At 48.8% G+C, this 21674-nt stretch overlaps 1 protein-coding gene across 2 annotated transcripts in view; it reads right to left on the bottom strand.

Annotated features, from left to right (window-relative positions):
- The window catches only part of CHST8 (carbohydrate sulfotransferase 8), a 121637-nt gene extending 100345 nt beyond the window's left edge, over positions 1 to 21292 (bottom strand). Inside the window, exon 1 of one of the 2 annotated variants that reach the window (XM_029926351.1) lies at positions 21272 to 21292. The gene's annotated coding sequence lies outside the window, so the exon portion shown is untranslated. Of the gene's footprint in view, positions 1 to 9246; positions 9264 to 21271 lie in introns of those variants that run through there. The other variant, XM_029926352.1, reaches the window with a different exon arrangement.
- Between the last annotated feature and the right edge of the window lie 382 nt (positions 21293 to 21674).

Below are 21674 nucleotides of genomic sequence, written 5' to 3'. Positions count from 1 at the left end.
TGTAAAAACCCCAAATAAAAGATTATGGCAGACATGCACCCCCCTCCCCATCATCTTCACCCCCAGCTCCAAATGCATGGAAATACTGGATAAAACACAATATAAGATAATTAAATTCATAATTGAGCTTGAAGGAAAGAAAAGGAAATCTTCAGGTGCAAAAAAAATGAAGAGATGTAAGAGCTGGAGGCATAAAATGTCAGCTGGTACCCAGAGGCCTTGAGCGACAGATGGCAGACCCGAGGCCAGGGTGGGGGCGCCAGTGTCCACCAGGGACAGGAATCCAGCCGGGCTCTCATCCCTCTTGTGACTAGGAGGAGGAATGCAGGTCCTGCACAAAACTCAGTCTATAGAAAGCATCCCGCTCCGTGAAACTCAACCCTAGTCTGGGAAACACAAAGAATCTTGGGGGGTGGGCCATTTCCAGAAAGAGTGGAAGTCCCAACCTTGCACCATGGCCATGAAGTCCAGATTTACACTATCCATACACATATATGTGTATTTCTATACACATATAGAAATGACAGGAAAAAATGGGTCCCAACTGATGTATCCATGGGATTCTCAGCAAAAACAATTTTTGAAATGTTCTGAAGCAACACTTTTACAACTCAGGAAGCCCAGGGCTACCATAAAAAAAAATCACCAATCTTAAATTAGTTTGGATAATTTTTGCTTCCCTAGAATATCGTATAGAAATTATAATCTGCTCAAGGAAATGATTCACCAGGAAGGAAAATCAGCTGACAAATGATAAGGGCTAGCAGCACTCTATGAACCTGAGAAAAGATAATATAATTATATTTTAAATTATTGAGTAGAAGGACTAAAAGCAATGAAAGAACAGGAAACTACAAAAACAAGCACAGAGGTCTTAGAAATCTCCATAGAATTTCTAGAAATAAAAAAAAAGTGATTGAAATTAAAAATACAATATAGGAGTTTAATAACAGATTAATTAGTAAGCCAGGAGATGCAGTGACCTGGACATAAATCTCACAAAATCACCCAGCATGCATCCAGGGAAAATATGACACTGAGGTTCCAGGGAAGACAATAAAATGAGAAGGTCCAAAATAATGCTAATAATGATGGAGATGGGCAGAAATGCATCCCCAGAGACTGAAACATAGTCAGATCCGTCTAGAAAACTTATAATCATGATCTGTAGGTAAACATATCAGTGTCAGCGTAGGGTCTCTGGAGAATTTCAGGAACAGCAGTAACCAAGGCTCACATGGAGCTGACCATGTGCCAGGAGCTATTTTAATCACTTTACTTACACTAATTCCTTTAATTATCACAATAACCTAAGAGTTTAATAATACTATCATACCCAATTTATAGGAGAGAACACTAAGAAACAAGAGTTTAAGTGATTTTGCTCAACTAATAAGCACTGAAGTCGAGTCAAATCCATGCAGATATCTGCAGAGTCCATGTTCTTACCCATCATGCCATACTGTCCCTCACACATGTGGCTGGATCTCAAAGGCTAACACTGAGAATAAAGGAAAAGCTCTATTTGAAGAGATGATGACTGAAAACTTTTCAGAACCTGAGACAGCCATAAGATTGAGTAAATAAGGGTTCGACTTTCAAGCAGAGGAAATAAAGTTATATACCTAGATATATCTGAGTGAAGCTGAGGAATACCAAAACAAAGAGAAAATCACAAAAGCAACTAGGACTGGTGACCAACTCCAGGCTCCTCTGACGAATAGAGTCCAGAAAACAACAAACTAGGACTTCCAAAGGCTAAAGGAAAACATCTATCACCCCGGAGTTCTAGACCCAGCTCAACCATTCAGGGCAAAATCATACTGAAAAGAACAAAGTCCAGAGAGCTTCCACAGATCTTGCCTGAAAGAACTATGAAATACTTTCCGTAGTATCTGTGAAGCAGTTGGAAAAGGAACCCAGAGAGAAGGGACAGGATGCAATCAACAAAAGTGAGCAAAGAACCTGGAAAACTAAATTAGCATTAATTGTAAATAATAATAACAGTAATAATGATAAAAGATTGGGAGTTTATTAACAATATGGTGCTGAAACTAGACAAAAGACATGAGGTGGGAATGTGATCAGAATTAAAGTGTTCCATGACCATTGTGTTGTAATGGAGGAAGGTAGAAATCTTGGTGCTATTCATACTGTATTAAATCAAGTATGAACATTAAAGAAGTAAAAGTAATCACTGAAAGAATAAAAAATAGAATGTATAGCTTCCAAATCAGTAGAGGGAGCAAAATGAGAGAGGGGGGGAGGAGAAAATCCAGTTAATCCTTGAGAAAGCAGAAATTATTTTTTAAGTTTTTATTTAAATTCCAGTTAACATACAGTATAATATTAGTTTCAGGTATACAATTTAGTGATTCAACACTTACATACATGCTCATCAAAACAAGTCCCCTCCTTAAACCCTGTCACCTATTTAACCCATCCCCCACCCACCTCCCCACTGGTAACCATCAATTTGTTCTCCATAGTTAAGAGTCTGTTTCTTGATTTGCTTCTCTCTCTCTCTTTTTTTTTTCTTTGCTGATTTGTTTTGTTTCTTAACTTCCACATACAAGTGGAAATAATATAGTATTTTTCTTTCTCTGACTTATTTCGCTTAGCATGATACTCTCTAGCTCCATCCATGTCATTGCAAATGGCAAAATTTCATTCTTTTTTATGGCTGAGTAATATTAGGTCCTTTGACTGATGACTGGATAAAGAAGATGTGGTATATATGTACGATGAAATATTACTCAGAAAATGTTTTTTTAAAAGAGAAGAGAATATGAAAAAAACCAAGGAAAGTAAAACACAAAAGAAAGCAAAAGAATGCAAATACACCAGTAATCGTTAAAAAAAGATTAACTTGCTATGAAAGACCCTTCCAAAACATGATGCAGAAATGCTGAAAATCAAGAGATACTATAAAGATCCATCATGTAAATTACAAAGCAAAGGTTGTTTTATTTTATAAAAGTAATATAAATCAAAATAGAATTTAAGGCAAAAAAAACATCAATAGGAATTAAAAGAGTCATTACACAAAGAAAAAAGGAATAATTCACTAACAAAATATAACAATCTTGAACCTATACACACCTAACAATATAGCTTTTGAAAAATATAAAGTAAAAGTTGATAACATCAGAAAAAATTAACAAACATATAATCATATTGGGAAATTTTAATACCTCTCACTATGAAATTGATAAATTAAGCATCAAAAAATAAGGATGTAAAAGATACAGGTAACAAGACTGAGCTAAAGATTGGATATAGATATAGATAGATGATATAGACAGGGTTCTGCCCCCAACAATTAGAGGGTATGTATCATTTCAAATATAATTGAAAAAAAAAAGACCATATGCCAACCAGGACACAAAGCAGTTATCAATTAAAGTTAAATAATCAAAGGAAAAAGAAGAAGATTAAAGAGTTAATAGCATCCAAACCACAATCTCTGAGTACAATGCGATAAAACTGAAAGGCAGAAACGGAAAAAATGTCCCTGAAATGTTTAAGAGTCTCAATAATTAATGAGTCAAAGAATCACAAAGGAAATTATAAAATTTCTGGCTATTAAATAGCAGTAAAATAAAATAATCATGTACTCCAACAAGTTAAGATTAATCTAGAAATGCATTACAGAATTGCTCAATATTAGAATATCTATTAGCATCACTTACTGCATCAATAGGTCAAAGGGGAAAAATCATGTTTATCTCCATAGAGAGATCAAATAAATTTAGGGGAGAAGGAGTCCTTGATTATTTATAAACACAAGTGTAATTGGAATATATTTTTTTAAGTTCTAAAAATCGTATTCCATAGACAGCATCATGATTAATGTTGAAACATTACTGTCAGGAATAGAACAAGGGAAACCCACTAGTATTTAATATTATCCTGGGAACACTTGCCAGTTCAACCAGAGACAAAAATTAGATAAAAACATGAATGAAAAAGCAGAAAGGAGTAAACCTTCATGACCTTGGTTAGGCAAGGACTTTTCAGACACAATAACAAAGTCATGAAAAACAAAAGAAAAAAAAATAGATGAATCAGACTTCATCAGAATTAAAAACTTGTGCACTGCAAATGATACCATCAAGAAAGTGATAATACACAAAATGGGGTAAAATATTTGCAAATCAGACATCTGATAAGGAACTTGTATCCAGAATACATAAAGAACTCTTACAATTCTATAACTTAAAAAATAAAATTAATTTATGGGCAAAGGATCTGAATAGACATTTTCCAAAGATGTACAAATGACCAATAAGCACATGAAAAGACATTCTACATCATGAGTCATTAGGGAAATGCAAATCAAAACTATAGTGAAATCAAATACTAAATACAAATACGAAATACACACTCTGTGGTGGCTAGGAACAAAAGGACAGACCATAATAAGGATGGGTCAGGAGACGAAGAAATGAGAGCACCCATCCAGTGCTGGTGGGAATGTAAAATGGTGCAGCCATTTTGGAAAACAATCCTCAAAAGGTTAAGCATAGAGTTATCAATTGACCCAGAAATTCTGCTCCTCTCTAAATACCTAAGAGAAACAAAAGCATATGTTCACAAAAACCTTGTAGACAAATGTGTACCTGGCAGTTTTATTAATAATATCCAAAAAGTGGTCATAACCCAAATGTCCATCAATAGATAAAATGACAAAATAATGGAGGTAGAATATGATTCAGCCATGAAAAGCAAAAAAGTACCACCACATGGATGAGCCTGGGAACTGTTATGCTAAGTGGGAAAAAAGCTGAAAAAAAAGAAAAAAAAAAAAAGACCACATATTACATGGCTCTAATTACATGAAATGCCCAGAATATACAAATTTATAGGAACAGAAAGAGGAGGGAGGTTGCCTAGGATTGAGGAGGTATAAATAGGGACTGACTGCTAACATGGACAGAGTTTCTCTTTGTGATGATGGTTGCATAACTCCATGAGCATAGTGAAAGGCATGGAATTATTCACTTTAGATGGGTGACTGGCATGGTATGTGATTATATCTCAACAAAGCTGGAGCGGGTGGAGAGAGAGAGAACTTCCAGATCCCAGCTGCCATATCTGAGCCCTATTCCGTCCTCTTGGCTTCTCTCCAGTTCAAGTGTCTGTGCTTCCTGAGGCAGTTTCTCTACTTTCACCAACTTCCATGCTCTTTCTTACCTTCTTGAGGACTTTACTCTGGCAAGTCTTTCTCTCCTTCCTACAGAATTTTCCACCTTCTATCGGATCATTCCCGTCACCATAAAATCACGCTGTGATTTCTCCCATCCTAAAAGCAAAAATGGAAACCCTCCTGACCCTCTGCCTTCCCTCAGCAGCTACCTTTCCGTTCCTTTGCTCCCTTTTGCAAAGCACCCATAACCCACGTTCAGTCTCATCTCTGCCCATCCTTTCATAGCCCCACTTAGATAGAACTCCACCAAAGCCAGTTTTCCTAGGGCACACTGTTGAATCCACTGGTCAACTGCTGGTCCCCATCTTACCTGACCTGCCACCAGCATTTGACACAGATGACCATGCATGCCTCCATGAGGAACTTTCCTCAGTTGGCTTTTAGGACACCACATTCACACTCTCCTGGTCTCTTCCTACCTCACTGGGCCTCTGTTTTTAGTCCCTCTTACGCTCCCTGACTCCTTCCTGTTGGAATATTCCAGGTGTCAGCTATTGGTTCTCTTTCCTTCTCTTTCTGCACTCACTCCTTTACTTACCTCGATGAGTCTGTGGCCTCAAAAACTACATGCTGACAGCTCCCAAGTTTATATATCCAACTCCCAACTCTCTCCAGAACTCTGCCCTCGCATATCCAACCCAACATCCAACGTCTACAGTTGCACGTGTGTTAGACATCCCAAATATCATCTGTCCTTCACTGAACTTCTGGTCTAAACCCCTCCAACACCAGTTCTGCTTTTCCCAGCTCAGCTGGGGGTGACTCCATCCTTCCAGGTGCTCAGACCAAAAGCTTTCCTCACAGCCTACCCAATCCATGAGGAAATCCTGTTGGCTCTGCCTTCAAAATAGATCTAGAATCTGATCTATCTGCTCCACGTTACTGCCACCTTCTTGGCTCAGACCATCATCTCTCACTGACCCTCAGCCTGGCAGTGAAAGAAGTGATCCTCTTGAAACATAACTCGATCATGGCACTGCTCTGTCCAAAACCCCGCGGTAGCTCCCCACCTCACTGCGAGCACAGAGTCCTTACCTTGCCCGACAAGGCCCAGATCATCAGTTCTCTCCCCATTCTCTCTCACCCCCACCTCTGTGGCCTCATGTCCAGACGCTCGAGCCCTCCCTCTCTCCAATTCTTTTCTCTTCCTTACTCCTGCCTGTCACGAAGTGCCTCGCAGCCTGGCAGATGTTCTCCTGGATTAGGATTTCTCAACCTCGGCATTATCAATGTTTGGGAACTGTCATGTACATTGTAGGATGTCCAGCAGCATCCCTGACACGTACCCACTAGATGCCAATAGCACCACCAAATGCCCCTGGGGGCACAACTGCCCCAGGCTGAGAACCGCTGGGCTGATCACCTGCATGGCCCGTGCCTACATTCCCCTCAAATCTCATCTTTGCTCATGTCTCATCTTCTCAGTGGTACCTCCCTGGCCCCCTCCGCTTCCAATCCCCCTTACCCCGCTTGGCTTTTCAAAGGTAACGATCATGGTGGCTTCATGGGAGCTGAGTCCTTCCTCTGCTTTGTTTCCTGGTGTAAACCCAAAGCCTAGAACGGTGCCTGCCACTCAGTTGGCTCCCGAGAAATATTTGTTGAATAAATGGATCACGAGACTCCATATGGCAAAGCCTGACAAACAAATATGTTAAAATGCCAATTTACCTACAATTGTGTCCTAAGTTTATCTATAAATTAAATACAAGCCCAACACAAATCTCTCTGGGATATTATTTGAAACTTGACCTAATATTTTGAAAGGGTACCTAACGAAATAAAAATGTTATATCAACAAGAATAAGGGAGAAACCCTTGCCCTCTACGATATTAAAAAGGTGTTCATATGATACATTAATCAAAGTATGGGTTCTGGCCTTAGAATAGGCAGAGTAAAACAGAAGAGTCCAGGAATGGCCCTAGTAAATATAAGAATTAAGCAAATCAGTCAGCAATGGGTGGGTGCTCCATTAACGGTACTGTGACAGTTGGCTGGCCATTTACACCTGCAGAAGGCAGGTTGCACAGAAATATAGAAATAGTAACACACGGCGGGCAAGTGGCTCCGAGAGTCCTGGGTGGTTGGCTCCAGGGAGCAGGATGGGAGACATGGGAAGGGATGAAGTGAAGAAGCACTGGGTTTATTATAAGCCTTTTCTTACTTGTGCTTTTAAAACTATGGAGATGTATTACTTTGATGAAAATTCAAGTTATTTTTTAAAAAGGAATAAGCATGCCCCTCTTTAGCCTACCAGATTGACCAAGATTTAAAAAATGAAGATTCGCTAGTGTGAAAATGGCACACTCGCGCACCGCCGGGTCTTCCTGGAAGGTGATTTTTGGGAAATATTAAAAGTCTTTAAACCATGCATACCCTTTGAGCCAATAATCCCACTTTGAGAAATTTATCCTGAAGTGACACAAAGGAATACAACACGAATGTTCGCTTCAACATGCTTTAAAATTGGAAAACAAAAATGAAAACCACCAAAATGTCCAATGGGGCCCTGTGTATATAAATGATGATAAATTCCTACGAAGCAATCCTATGCAGGTGTCAAAAGCAGGATGGAAATAGATCCATTACCCTGGAAAGATGTTCGTGATACATAAAGTGATTAAACAGGTTGTGAGCATGGGCATAAAAATTATTGCATTTTTATAAAATGAATAGGATGCATGAGTTTATATATAGAAGAGATATAAGATATTCCCTCTCTGTAACAATGTATGGGAACCCCAGGGCCAGAAAATGCACTGAGTGAGTGGTGAGACTTTTATTTTCTTAGTTTTACTCTTTGTTTTAAATCTTATTTTACTCGTGTTAAAGTATTGCTGCAGGGGTTTTCTAGGACTAGGGAAGGTGGAGACAGGAATGCGGAGGTGAGGTCCCTGGAGGTAGGGTAGGGGTCCACATGGGCTTCTCTGCTACCCACTCATCCAGAGAGTCCCAAGCTGAGTGGCCCGACTGGGCAGGGCTCAGCTTGTCAGAATCCAACCATACTTAGGGCAGCAGCCCAGGTGCCCAAGCCCCACCAGGGGGGACCTTTTCCCCAGCAGATGGAGGGGGCAGGACAGAGGCCACATCTGGGCAGGCCACCGCTGCCCGCAGCCCAATCTCTGCAGCCGTGGGCTGTGGTCTCGGCAGTTACTGTTCCTTTCCAAGGCTCTGGCCCTCACCGTCCAGACGGGAGTCCAGCCACCTTGCCAATAAAGTTCTGGAGTCCAGATTCCTCCAGCCCGGAAGCCAGATGCAGTTCACAGATAACCTTGTTTGGTCAGTGTGAGACTTTGATTTTAAATTCTGAATTAGTTTGTATACTCAAAAGGAATAGATTTCATACAAAAATCTGCCCGTTCCGGGGCACCTGGGAGGCTCAGTCAGTTGAGCCTCTGACTTCGGCTCAGGACGTGATCTCATGGTTTGTAAGTTCGAGCCCCGTGTCGGGCGCTGCACTTACAGTGTGGAGTCTGCTTGGGATTCCGTCTGTTCTTCTCTCTCTGCCCCTCCTCACCTTGTGTATGCACATGTGTGTCTTCTCTCTCTCTCTCTCTAAATAAATAAATAAACTTAAAAAAATGTTTAATCTGCCCGTTACTGAATATTCAAATATCTGGCCACCATGGGCTAGGGTTAAGGTTCCCAGCATCTCAGACCACATTTCTCTGTTGCCATGAGTCCTGGCCGCAGTGGGGGCCGAATCTCTCACCTGGGCTGCTCCATGTCTGGGCTGCCTCCCGCTCTCGGCCCGCTTTACCAGGCCCTTCCTCCCTCCCACCATCAGCTGTGGGAATCAGTCCCCACAACCCAGGGTCCTCAACCCCTGTTCTGCCATGCCCCTTTGGGACATTGGAGTTTTCATCACAGAAAATCGCTCCAAGTCTGCCCCCAACTCAGAGCTGCGGCTGTTCAAATCCTACTCAGGGGGACCGGGACTAGTCAGCATCTCACACAGGCCTGGGTTCAAGAAGGGGACACGGAGAAAGCAGAACAATGCTAGTGCTTGGGGATTCTGATTCCAGCGGAAAAGACTCACCTGGCAGAGGCTTGGTGTAGGAAGTCCAAAATCCCTAAGAGCCAGTGCTGTGGCCGAATTCCCTGGGGAGGGCTCAGGGGAGACCGCTGTGAGGAAGTGAGGAGGGCAGGAGTGAGCAGAGGGGACACGCAGTGAGACCTCAGCTGGTCCACTGGGTGCTCTGGGGCCAGAGGACACAGGATGGGGTGTAACCTTGGTTAAGTAGCCCCCCACCTCAGGCAGAGAGGCGGACTTCTGAGGGGTGGGTACGTGGGTACTGCAGCGGGGGGGGGGGGGGGGGGAGGAAGCAGCAGCAGATTTTCCCAGCAGCCCTGCGAGATGGCTGCCCCATGGGAAAGGCCAAGAGGTCTCGCAGAGGCCCGCTCTCTCCCGAAAGCCCTCGCAGAAAAGGGCTAGAGACTCAAGACACAAGAGTGCACTGAAAATTCAGTCACATCCCCGGCATTTATTTGAAACAGAACATTAATTCTGACTGTCATTAGAGTCCATTTCAATTCTGTAATAACATAAAAAGTTAAGAGTCTAATTTATTCATACAAATCTTGTTAGCATCCAATTTCCACATAATGTAACATATTCCTTAAAAAGCTGACAAAGCAGGAGAAATTAAAAACGTAAAAAAAGACATCCATGGGTGCTCATTGTCACAGAGCCAAAGGTGAGGATGGCCCCAGAAAGGCCTGGAGGCTGGGAACAGGACTCAGCGGGGCGGCAGGCTGCACCGCTGGAAGGAGCTGTGGCTCCCGGTACATCCCGGGCCCTCCCCCACCAGCTGTGGGGCCACCGCGGGGTCCCTGCGCCTGGCCCTGTCCTGCTGGTTCCCCAGACAGCTCCCTCGCACTTTCCTCAGCAAATCCATCCTCGAGAGCCTGTAACTCCTCTTAATTACACGTCTGCGGTGTTTGCATTAGATAGCTGTCACCCTGTAATTTACCCGTACACGGGTTCTAATTGTACATTAATCTTTCCTACACGCCACTCCTCGGCTAGAATCTGTAAGAGCAGCACTTTGGACCATTTTGTTTATTCCCCAACCAAAAATAGCTGATGAAATGTAATTGCAGAGTGTCCCTCCCCTTCTTTTCCAGGATTACCTGCTGCGTGCTGGGGCTGGAGAGAGGCTCCTGCCGCCTTGCAGGCTGCCTTTAAACACAATATTGGACTGTTTCGTGGCTGACATCAATTTCAGAGGAAAGGTCACAAGCAACAAGCAATCTTCCAATCACCTGCCATGTGCTCCCTGGGCGCCCTGCTCACATCCTTTCTCTCAAGCTCCAGGCTGCTGGGTGCTGGAAGCGTGCCTGGGGACCGTTCTCACAGGAGAAGACGGAGGGTAACGTGTGAACCTAAGGAATCCACCAGCATTGAGGTTCCAAGGTCACTTGGAGAACCACGAAGGAGAACTATAAATTACAAAGCCCTGGACGGCTGCCAGGGCCCCAGGAAGCTACATTTAGCATACCATTCTCTCAGCAGCAGGAGGAAGGCTTAGCTCCTTTTCGGAAGGAATTTGAATGGAATTTGTTACAAGAACATTGTGATTGAAATATCACCAATTGGCTTTTCATGACAACTCAGCAATAGATTGCAATTGTGATGGAGTGTGTGTGTGTGTGTGTGTGTGTGTGTGTGTGTGTGTGTTGGGGGGTAGCTGTTGTGTTCTCCAGCTGGCCGAGGTCCATACAATATTTATGAAATCCAGATGAAGCCCTAAGCTGGCAATGAGCTGATATCATAACACAGATTTCAAAGACGTCTTGACATTTGCCCAAGATCAAATTTCCCCTTGCGAAAACCCACAAGGCTCGAGCTGCTGGCCGTCTGCACGCTGAGCACCCACCTCCCTCCAGCAACCTGCTTCATCTGAGTCCTGGTAATTACCACTGCGCCGGGCGGCACTGGGGGGCTGACGTGTTGCCGAGAGGCCCAGCACCACCAAAGTCCACTTTTCCGTTGTGGAAACCGTGAACCGTGGTTTTCAGGGATGATAGACAGGAGGTTCGGTAATTCTCATCATTAAGCACTTTCCGACGTGCACAACAAAGCCCAGTGATCTCCTTAAGGATGAGGCTCTGACGTGTATTTGGACCAAGAGAGACGTGCGGCGATCATCCATCACACATCAGCCCAGGAAACAAAAAACGAAAGCAGGAGATGGATTTCCCTGGAGCTGCAAATCCCATTTGATTCCTTTTAGGAGACCCCCCCCCCCATTAGGAAGAATGTCCTGTCCCATGGCCTGGGTTACAAGTTATTTCCAAAGTGATCCCTAAGGGCATCCTCCAGCCCAAAGGGCTCCTTCTCCTACGCCTACCCGTGGCTTTTGGAGACAAAGATTCCCAGCGTACCAGGAACCGGAGTGGTGAAATACTGCACAGGAAATATCGCATGAAATACCGCCTGCGACCCAGGCCTGGCGTCCCCGGAGAGTTTACGAGTAAAAGGCAAGGGCGATTTAGTCGGTTTTTGATAAACACTTCATCCTGCACATGCTAAGAGAAGCAGAGTACTTGTCAAGCATGCACCTTTATGAGCCGTCCGCCTATAAACCCTGCGCGAAAGGTCCGTGCTCACTGTTGGTCTGGCAGTAAGTGGGCGCGATGCGCGGGTCTGCTGCATCAAATTAGCATCGACCCATGAAACGCTACTGAGGGATTCTTCAAATCTGCCAAGTCTTCAGATCAATTTTGGAGAAAGCGTCAAGGGTTTTTTTCTTAACTTTGATAAACCTTTCATATTAGTTATCACAGAAGAGCATAAACCTTTCTAATCTATCTTTCCACCAAAAAAAAAAAAGGTGTTGTTTTTCTCTAACTGCTTTTAGCTCTTCCATCTTTGCACACCCGCCTCCACACCGCATAAACAATGTGTGTGTCAGGAATTCTTTGTTGCCCTATTTTAAAGCGATCGGTATTTGGCTCATGCTGTCCGTGCCCCCATGACCTCGCAGTTTGGAGAGAATTTCTACCGGCACCAGGATAAAGTTCTCACTTTTGGCACTTGACATGCAGTCCCAAGCTCACCTCCTCCAGGAAGTCTTCCATAACCTACCAATGAACTCTGATCATTGCTCTATGCCCTTGTGTGTTGGGTAAACTAGACTATGTTCTCGTGGGGGCTCAGGGCACTTCCTTCCCTGTGGACCCTCAGGGGTGGGGCTCACACTAAGTGGTCCATGAGGTGCCGTCTCTCTCTTCCCCATCTTTGAAGACCAGCCCAGGGCTCCCTCCTTCATGAAGCCCCCTTACAGATGCCTCAGCCAGAATCTCTTGTCCTTTCTCCTCAACCTCAGAGACCTCAGCCAGCCTAGTCATCCCCCTTACTGGTGGTCTGACTTGAGTGTGAATCTGCCTCTCTCTGGGAGGCAATGGCTAGGTCACAACACCAGACAAGAACAGAACCTTGACTTAAACCCAAGGGGTCTGACCCATAGCTCTCACCCCCCAGGCCATGCTGCTTTCCACTGTAACTATATCAGACTTGAGGAGAATGGGAACAAGCCATGCCCAAAGAAAGGGGGCTTCATCGTGGTTCCCATCAAAATGCACTGGGCAGGAACGGATGACGTGGTAATAGACACGCCTCTCTTGCTTCACTTGACTCAGGGCCGTGTCATTTGTGAAAATGTGGTGCTGAGAAAACAGAGTGCAGGGGTGGAGTTCTGTGTTCAAGAGGGGCTTTCAGGCTTCTCCAGAGGGACCCAATGACATACAAGCCCATCAGATAAGATCACCCAGGAGATGTTCCTAAATAGCCAGTGCCTGGAGCTCTGGGGGCGCCAGCATAGAGCCTGGAGCCTAGGACCCAAAGGCGTTGGTCAGAAGCTGACTCTGGGGATGAGGAGGTCATTTAGAGGGACAGAGCACCAGGCCAGGACACCCTCCAAAGTCCAAGAACCCAACTTCCAGAGCCCTCCCCACAGCAGCCTAGGCTACCAACAAATTCCGTCAAGTCAGCTGGGGTGAGAGAGGGCAGAGGTCCACAGGCAGGCCTCGTCTTCTAGGCCTTCACCCAGCGGGTGTTCACAGGGCCCCGCTCAGTGCCAGGACTGTGCTAGGTACGGAGTCCCAGCAGGGAATGGGCTGGACAGGGTGGTCATGGTTGAGGAATTCGTGAAGGGAAAGACAGACGCGTCACAGAGAGAATGATGGACCACAAGGATTCTTTTGGTGACTCAGGGTTGGGCAGAGGCCCAACACCTGCATCCCTGACGGCTCCTGGGGTGATTCTGAGGCCAATGGCCCGGTCCCCAGCCTCATCCAGAGAAACACCTGTCTACTCCACCCATCGCATTCCTGTGGCGGATTCAAACCCGCCCCACAGATGGAACCAGATAACCACAATTTGGAGATGGAAGTAAATTTTCAAATTTGTTTAATAATGTTTTTGAGTTCAACATATCTTTAGCCCAAAAATAAAAAATAAACTGTATTAGTCATCTGGGAAATATAAAGTTAAAACTACAGTGTGATAGTTCTACACACTCATGGATGGCTGAAATGCAAATGACCGACCACATGAAGGACCGACAAGGATACAGGGCAACTAGAACTCTTACATTTAACTGGTGTTGGCGTGGGGGCGCTTAACCGGCCACCTTAGAAAACGGGCAGCATCCACACGGGATGAACAAATGCACATCCTTAGACCCAGCAAGTCTCTTCTAGGTGCACGCTCATTAAAATGCATACAGATGCCTCAGAAACACACCTAGGAATGTGCACACCAGTACGGTTTCCGACGTCCATCCACCGGAGAACGGATCAGTGCACCAGGGGACAGTCACACCACAGAACCCCACACAGCAGCGAGAGTGAACAAACCGCTCACAGCAAGGTGGGTGAATCTCACAAACACGATGGGAAGCCAGACTCCCAGACTTTTGATTCCATTTACATCCGGTTTTAAAACCAGGATACTGATCAGTGCCCTGCCAAGTAAGGACAAGTAGTTACCTGTGGCAGAGGGGAAGTGTCCGGAAGAGGACCCAGGGACCCCTGGCATGCTGGCCATGATCTTTTTTTTTTTTTTTAACGTTTATTTGTTTTTGGGAGAGAGAGAGAGAGAGAGACAGAGTGTGAGTGGGGGAGAGGAAGGGAGAGAGGGAGACAGAATCTGAAGCAGGCTCCAGGCTCTGAGCTGTCAGCACAGAGCCTGATGTGGGGCTCGAACTCACAGACCGTGAGGTCATGACCTGAGCCAAAGTCAAACGCTTAATCAAAGGAGCTACCCAGGCGACCCCATGATCTTGTTTTTTTTTAAGATTATGTATTTATTTTTGAGAGAGAGAGCATGCGAGCAAGTGGGGGAAGGGCAGAGAGAGCATTGCAAGCAGGCTCCATGCTAAAAGCGTGGAGCTCGATGTAGAGTTCAAACTCATGACCGGACCCGAAAGAGATCATGACCGGAGCCAAAATCAAGAGTCGGGTGCTTAACTGACTGAGCCACCCCGGCGCCCCCAGTGGTCAGGCTCTGGTGCTGGCACACAGGCATGTTTGGCTTACAGATTTTCACTGCACAGCACACACAATCTTGGTATGCACACTGTACTTAAAAAGTTTTAAAATGTACTGAGAAGGATATGGATGGGAACCAGCCTAGAAAGAGTGACTCCAGAGGACACAAGCCAGTAGGGCCACATGTCCCCTAAGCCTTTGTCACATTACCAGGCAGGGTCCTGATCAACATGCTTCCTCGCATCCAAGACAGAAAGGGACTAAGCTTCAGCCGAGAGAACAAACACAGGAGATAATTACAGTAATAATATTGTCACGTATTTGGGGCTGGCCGGATGTGAAGCACGATTGCCCAATGAGGTGGATTCTACTGTCATCCCCATTTTATAGATGAGGAAACTGGCTCACATGGTGACCCAGTGGTGAAGCTGGGATTTGAACCCAGGCAGTCTGACCCCCAAGTGCTGGCTTCATTCATAACATAGCGGGCTGCAGGCAGTGGGCCGAGGGGTGGAGCTTGTTGCCATGGCTGTCCATTGACACTTGAATTCCTGGCAGAGGGAACTAAAGAGATAAATAAGAGGCACAGATCGCGCTTTCACAGGAATGAATGGACATTAAATTAAAAGTGCAGATGAGACCAGGAGGTGAGATAACATCGGTGGACAAAGAGGCCCAAAATCTCAGCAGGAGGTGGCAAGACAGACGCACCCAGAGAAAGGCCGTTCACCTTGCGCACTGAGACAGTCTTCCTGCCTATGGGGCTTTTGTGAGAAAAGGCATGTGTGTGGCTGCCGTGAGGAGCTGCGAGGCGGCAAGGACCGCTGACCGAGGGCGCCCTCTGCACCCAGAGGCGGCAGCAGGCTCGGCCCGCAGCGCAAAGCCGGGAGGGGACACCCAGGTGAGACGGTGCATCACCAGGCCCCACATCCACACTGCTGCCAGCGCGGCTCCAGCCTCCGCTAAGGGGCTGGAAGAAGATGAGAGAAACCAGAGAGCTGTTAAGAAAAGCTTCTTGGAAGTCGGATTCAAACCGGACCCAGAAGTGTGTCCGGGAAGGGGCTGAAAAGACTATTCCTAGTGAAGGCGCAAACAGACACCAAAACAGGCAGGCTGCCTCACCCTCTGGCTCCACCAGTACAGACAGAGCACCTGCTTGGAGCACTGGCTCGAACGCTTTAGACGGATGGTTTGCATACGCACTGACTTGGCCAGTGGAGACGGACTGCCTGGATTGTGTGCTGAGCTCAGCCGGCACACACTGCCTGCACCGTGAGCTGGGCTCAACCACCGCAGCTCTGGGAGCCAGCCTGACGGCAGGCCAGGGTCTGAAGGGACGTGCTGGAGAGCCTGGGTACAGGGAAAGTGCCCGAAGCCACAGAGACTCCGAGGACTCTGAACTCTGTACAAAGTCCTGTAAGGAGCAGGGCCGGCACAGGCTGAATGCAAGGTCCCAGGGCTCACACCTTAGACTCAACCAGTATAGACAGACTCCCTGCACCATGCACTGGCTCAGCTGGTGTGGACAGAGCACCTGCATCACACACTGGCTCCAGCAGTGAGGCCGACTGCACAGTTTAGCTCACTCTGCCTACCGGCAGCAATCACCGAGCCCCTTCTCTGGAGCTCATCATGGCCAAGACAGCTAGAGATATGAGCACCAGCAGCGAAACCTGCGCACCCCTTCGCTCAGCCTCCCCTGGGCCCGGCGGTCGGCTCTGCGAAAGGAAGGACTGTAGTCAGTATCCACTGGGTGCCTGGGGTGCTCCCTTTGGGAGCACAGGAAGCAAAGCCCTCACATCTCAGGGCTGGAGGAGGGTCTCAGGACCCAGAGGCTTGGGCAGATGGGGCTTGTCCAGGGAGATGAGTCAGTCCCCCAGAAGAGACGGCCTCGAAGGGGGAGATGACTAGTCCGCCAAGTGTGAGCCAACCTGGGCTAGGGGCTGCCGGCAGCAGGGCTCCTCGGTGCTGCCTTCCCACTGAGGAGCCGCTGGCCACGTCTGGTGGGCTCGGTGGTGAGGCAGCGGCCAGACTACAGAGGAGGGCCAGTCCAGTGAGGCCATCCTCCAAGCGAAGGGTCCTGGTGTTGGAGGGATCAGTTCCCGAAAGGCCTGGGGCCCGAGGAGTGATCTGTACCTCCTCGCATCCTCTCCTTGGCTCTCAGCCCTCCTGTCCCCGAGTCTGGCCCAGCCGGGGAGGAGCTGGCTCAGACCCAGGCAGAGTGAGGACAAGGTGACAGCGACCTGGGCTGTTGCTAGCAGCTCAGTGCCGGCTCTCGGCTCAGGGCCCACAGCCAGCAGCGTGGGCACAACGGGAAGCGAGGTGACTCACAGACCGGCTCCCCCATCCCAACTCTGCCTTGCTGATGGCTGAGCTGATGTCTGCAGGGACGCTGAGCTGAGCTGCAGACAGCCACAGGGAGCTCGCTGACATCCGAGGGAGCTGGAGCTCCGAGCCTGGGGCAGAGCCCCCAGCAGGGGGCAGGAGCAGGTCCTGACTGGCTCCCATGGGAGGAGGGGACGACGTGAGGGCTGGGGTGGTGGAAGGGCACAGGAGAGGAGAGCCTTCTGATGCTGGCCAGCTGCCAGGTCCGGCACAAGTGGGTGGCGGAAAAAGCACCTACCAGGGTCCCAGGGTGCCGAGGGGATGACACACAAGCCAATGCCACCTCTGGCCAGCAGACTGGCAGGCAATCAGCTCCAGAGAAGAGTGGGCATCAAAGTCCTCATTAGAGAGCATGGGCACCGGACTGTCACTCACTGACTTTCACTACCTGCGGCAGGAAGGGAGCAGAAGGGCCAAGAGCTTACAGGAAAGCTATTAGTTGGGCCATGTGGGCAGGGGCACAGAGGCTACACAACTAGCCGCCTGAGCCCCAGCCCCAGAGGACATAACCTGACCAGAGGGGACAGGAGCCCAAGAGCCGGGACTCCTGGTCCAGCAGGGCAGGGTAGGGGACAGGGAGTTGCCTAAGGGAACTGACAACTCCCACTGGTGATCCAGAAGTCAGGATTCCAACAGCCTTTACCTAACCATCCCTCCCACACTTAACCCAGCACCAAACCCTGGCACAGTCCCCTTGGTCTGTTCCCCTTTAAGACCTCGGTCACCTTCCTGCAATAGCTCCCTCCTCACTGGGCTCCCTCCTCTGTAGGGGCTGGTAGGGTCAGTCCTAAGTTTCTCCCTGGCCTTCAAGGCCCTATATAGGCAGGGCTCTGGCTGTGTCTCCAGTTGTACCGACCCCTTCACTGTGCTGGCCACACGGGCCTCCCCACGGCTCCTGGCTGGCCCTCCATGCTCCCTCTCCCTCGTTTGCTCACCGCGCCTGCCAAGCTCTCTCTCTTCCTCTGTCCATCCCCTTCTTACTTAGTTCTGGCTCCTCCCTCAGACCTCAGCTGAATTGTCACCCCCTTCAGGGAGGTTCTTGTCCCTCAGTGCAACTCAGATTACTCTATGTGCATCTCAGAAACACCCAGATGTTTCCTTTACGTGCATCTCACAGCCTAGAACCACACGTGTCCGTTATTTGTTCAGTAATGGCGTTGCCCGGCGGACCGTGGATCAGGGAGTGATGATTCAGTTGTGAGGGAAAGGCTGTCCGCAGGGGCAGGGGCTGCTCTGTAGTTGGGTTCACTTTCTGTCCCCAGAGGCTGGCACAGAGACAGACACCTAACACCTGTTTCTCAAACATTCACTGATGGCAGGAGGAGGGACAGCCACAGTGGGGCCGACAATGGGAACCTGTGATGGGGTCATCTGGCTCCAGACTTCAGTGTTGACAACTCCAATTTAGTTCAAATAACTCTTGCTCGCCAGGGCCACCTCTGGCCCTCAGTCACCAGCAGCAAAAGCCACTGATTTCCCAGAAACGCATGGCCCGCCTTCGAGGTGGGGAGCGGGGATGGGGAGACACAGCCCCTTGCCCAAGTGTGGACACTCAGGACTTCCTGGAAGGTGACTTCTGAGAGGGAACCAGGGCTGCTTTTCAGTGTCAGCCCCCCAGATGTAGGCTTCCCCGTCCTGCCAGTGGTGGCCTAGGCTATATTCGGGCCAGCAGGTGCACACCACAGCCCCAGATCACAAATGACAGGTAGTTTGGTACAGGGTAAAAGTCACAACTTTTTCCCACAACCAATTTGTAAGTTTCATCATCTGCCACAGTGATTTGCCGACCGCGGGGTCACATGCCTTCAAGCTGGGAAGAAATGAGACGGCATCACCTGTGTCCTTTGGCACCTGAGCTAATGCAGCCCTGTCCCCCGGCTGTTTGCATGCAGGACCTTCCCTCTGCCTTTGGGCAGCCTTTTCCCAGGAGGGAAGGGACACGAATGCTCTGGGATCAGACTAGTCCTGGCTGTGACCTCAAAGACAGTGTCAGGGAGCCTACTGTCCCCGTGCTGTCACCACACAGGCTGCTTGCTCCCAGCAGCCCTCCTGAGGCTCCAGGACACCATCTCCCACATTCACATCCAGACAACCATCCTCAACTTTTTTTTTTTAATTTCTCACTGTCCCACAGCAGGGCCACACTGATCTCCCTGGGCCAGGACTACATAAATCTCCTATTTCTAACTCATTACCTTCTGATTAACTGAAAGGTTGAGCCCTTGATTTGCACCGTGTTTACTGGATCTAATTGCCACAGTTGTTCATTTAGGCACTGCCAAACCCTGGGCCCACTTTCCTGCCTCTAGGCTCCCTCCCTGCTCCATGGCTCTCCAGCGTGGCTACCACACACGGGAAAGCCAGGGAGGCACAGCCTGGCACTGTCACACATGAGCCCAGGCAGCAGGAGAGGGGGCACCACACTACCCCCCCACCCGCTCACACAAGACTCCAGGGCCCACTGCAGGTGCCTCCAACCAGATGCATCAGCAAAATCACGATAAAAGCTTTAAGCGCCCATCTCTTCGATCAGCAAAACCGCAAACAGCCTATCAGGTCGCCGCTGGCACAAACTCTCAGCGAAGAGCAGAGAAGTAGTCTGCGGGCCGTTTCCAATCTGGAGACTGACTTCCCACCTTCTCAGGGAATCCAAGGCAAATTCTGCAATGAACCCACCAGGCATACTTTCCCAACAACCATACTGCAAAAAAGTAGCTACCCAACTTTCCCAGACTTATTAGCTTACATAAACAGACATTTGAATAAATGTTTAAAAAATGAAATTCCCTTGATACTCTGTAATCAGTAAATGTTCATTATGGAAACACAGCAAATATGCATGAAATTTCCCAAGTGGCATTCTGGCTACAAGATTAAAAAGCCTTCTCACACAGCAGGCTGAGTTACAAAGGATCCTCCTCTGGTCACAGTCCAGGAAAGCCTTGCCAAGCCCAGGAGGTCCGACCAGCCCGCTCCTCCCCCAGCTGGAGCCAGAGAAATCAGCCCATGCTCCTTTCTGCCCGCTCAGGCATTTTATAAAGGAGCCCCCACATCAGCGGATTGATGTCTCTCTATAAATAATTAATCCTTGACCTTGTTTTAAGAAAGCCTTGACTTTTTAATTTGGGGTCTTTTTAAAAAATCAATACCAGGGAAACATAATTCACTCTGTGCCGTCTGATTCCAAGTAAATAAATAAATAAGCTATGCCATCGGTGCGTCTCAGGGCGAATGGGCTAGGCTCTGGGATGGGGCCTGACTTTGAGGTTTTCTGTGTTCAAATGCTTTTAAATTATTGATCACCCTGACAGACTCAGTCTCTTCAGGGTCTGCCTGTTATCCCTTCCGTGGGTCACCTCACAGAGGTTGAGTCTGAGGAAGGCCCTGAAATGTAGTTCCAGCTCCCCCTGAGGGGGCTTCCTCAGCCCCTGTCCTGCCCTCAGACCCTCTGGATTTTAAAATGGTCCCTACAGGGAGCAGGGTGTCACCTCTTCATGCAGTCTGTCTGCCTTGCCTTTGGGACAGGACAGAGGGTGGGCAAGAGAGGCCATGAGAGTTGGGAAATTCTTAAAAAAGGGTTCTCCCACTCCATTCCAGAGGCTACAATGTTCTAGGGCAGGACTTAAGAGAAGTTCCCTACCCATAAGCAAGGGCAAGGTGAACTCGGATGTGAGAGGTTACCCAAAGAAAGTGGGCTTGGTAGTGTGGCTTGTAAGCATCCCAGAAATGGGGAAGGGACCAGTGTGCCCCTTATCCCTCTGCCGCCGCGTCTCCCACCGTGCACTCCTCGGGGGCTACCGTCCCTTGGCTCAACAGCCTCCCGCTCCAGCTCTGCTACTGGGCCGGCCGAGGACCGCCCTGCCGCCCAGTCCCCCTAGCATAGCCAGTCACTGCACAGGGTCCAGCTGGGAGACGCCCCAAGGACCCGGGGTCCACCCCACACCGGAGACAGCCTAAGACACTGAGCTCCAGGATCGGCCCCTACTTCTCCGTGAGAACCCGGCAGCGAGCTCACAGCCAAGGGCGTTGTGAGGCTGCCGCGCTAGCCCCGGGTCGGGGTCTCGGGGCCTGGGCCCAGATGTATGGCGAAAGTTGGGGCGGCGGGATTCCCGCGCCTGGGAGAGGCAAGGGGTCCACTCCGACCCAAGCGCCAACACTGGCACTACCAAAACCCGCCGACGCACCTCCGCCTGGTCCGGCCGGCCTCCCGCGAGGTCAGCGCTGGCGTGCAGACCTGGAAGCTAGTGATCGGGAGGCTCGGCTGGGTCCCCGGCCGAGCAGATCCTCCCCCCGCCTACCAGAGCCGCCCGAGGCCCGGACTCGCGCACTCCCGACACTCGCACGCACACACCCTCACACGATCACTGACGCACACACACTCGCCTCGAGTACAAAACAGGCCGGTGCCCAGGAGAGTAGCGGGGTGGGGACGCGCGCGACGGAGCGCGGGGGCACCTTCCGCCACTCGGTAGGAAGCCCAGGCGGCTCCTCACTCCTCCCCCGCCCCCGCCCGCTACGACGCCCCCGAGTCCCGGACCCGAGCGCGCGGGGAAGCCCTGGGCACCCCGGGCCCGCAGCCCGGCCCTC

This window comes from Suricata suricatta, chromosome 16, assembly GCF_006229205.1.
Source record: "Suricata suricatta isolate VVHF042 chromosome 16, meerkat_22Aug2017_6uvM2_HiC, whole genome shotgun sequence".
Lineage (NCBI taxonomy): Eukaryota > Metazoa > Chordata > Mammalia > Carnivora > Herpestidae > Suricata > Suricata suricatta.
This window is presented reverse-complemented; position numbering and strand designations above follow the sequence as displayed.